Below are 1522 nucleotides of genomic sequence, written 5' to 3'. Positions count from 1 at the left end.
CATTTGTTCTGGGTGGAGTGATCCTTTAACATGCAGGATGTGGAGTAATATTTGTGTGAATTAATATTTACCAGCACGCTGGATAATCTTCACAGACAAGCGAGGAAGGGGAGGAGCCAGAGCCTACAAAGGTGGGCGGAGACACCCAATACACCCAGGTGTGCTGGAACAGAGCTGGGAATTATGGCAGGGAGATCTCACTGTTGGGGCATTTGTGGGATGACTCCGCCCACCAGGCTCCGCCTACACTCTTCTAGCCTGATATTCAGGGACATGTCGCTGATGTGTCAGCCGGTCGCTCGCAATGGTGAGTCAGGGCCGGCCGAGCTTCTTACGCCCCGTTACATAACGTCTACTCAGTCACTTTTTCCCCCATGAGAAGCATCTGGTGTGGCCCATTCGCACCATCACGCCGTGCTAAACCGTTGTGTCTCAAATTCACATGCGTTTTACAGTCGCCCGTTCAGTGGAAAGTCTCGCCCCAACGCATTGCAACTCCCTAAAGACCCCCAAAAGTGTGTCCAAAGCCAACACTATTTCCAGTTTCTGAAGGCGAAAGGGAAAGAACTCGCGTCAGTCTTTGTTTCCTGTGTCCCTGCTGGGGACATTTCCCTCCACTTCCTGTTTTTGTACCTGCAACAGGAAGTGAGTTGAAATCTCTCGAATGTGAGGGAAATGTACTCTTAGCTGTCCCTGGAATAGAAGATTTCTCCTCACTTCCTGTTCTGGTGACAACAAGAAAAATATAGAGGGCGAGTCCTCAGGCAGCGATGAAAAGCCGACTCCAGCCAGCACTAGGGCCTCATTTACACCAGCAGCTTCGCTCAGTGTAAGAACAGGTCAGCGTGCCTTATGTCCTATGGCGTCGGTTTCCACAATGGGATGCGTTGGTGTGTGCTGAAAATAAAACATGTCGCATTCTTTGTGTAGAGAAGTGTTCTGATGTGTTATAACATATTACAGCGCGCTTCGGTGACAACACCGTGCAACGCACATTCACTATGCAAACCAGCGCACAGGTGTTATACGCACAATATCGTTCACTGTGCGGTGTGGATGAGCCCTCACACAGCAAGACAGGGAGAGAAAAGTGAAAGAGGAACCGAAGCCACAGGAAGTAGAACATCAGTAAACACAGTCTGTAAAGGAAGTGTAATGTTTGTAAATAAAGTGTAAGGTTTGTAAATAAAGTGTAAGGTTTGTAAATAAAGTGTAAAGTTTGTAAATATAAAGTGTAAGGTTTATAAATAAAGTGTAAGGTTTGTAAATAAAGTGTAATGTTTGTAAATAAAGTGTAAGGTTTGTAAATAAAGTGTAAAGTTTGTAAATATAAAGTGTAAGGTTTATAAATAAAGTGTAAGGTTTGTAAATAAAGTGTAAAGTTTGTAAATATAAAGTGTAAGGTTTGTAAATAAAGTGTAATAATTGTAAATAAAGTGTAAGGTTTGTAAATAAAGTGTAAGGTTTGTAAATAAAGTGTAAAGTTTGTAAATAAAGTGTGAGGTTTGTAAATAAAGTGTAA

The 1522-nt window shown here is 43.0% G+C and overlaps 1 protein-coding gene across 1 annotated transcript in view; it reads right to left on the bottom strand.

Annotated features, from left to right (window-relative positions):
* Positions 1 to 1522, bottom strand: part of ITGA10 (integrin subunit alpha 10) — a 42208-nt gene that overhangs the window by 33846 nt on the left and 6840 nt on the right. The window lies entirely within an intron of this gene.

Source organism: Nanorana parkeri, unplaced genomic scaffold (genome assembly GCF_000935625.1).
Source record: "Nanorana parkeri isolate BGI_ZX_2015 unplaced genomic scaffold, ASM93562v1 scaffold1452, whole genome shotgun sequence".
NCBI classification, from domain to species: Eukaryota; Metazoa; Chordata; class Amphibia; order Anura; family Dicroglossidae; genus Nanorana; species Nanorana parkeri.
The sequence above is the reverse complement of the archived record's forward strand: the minus strand, read 5'-3'. Positions and strand labels throughout refer to the sequence as shown.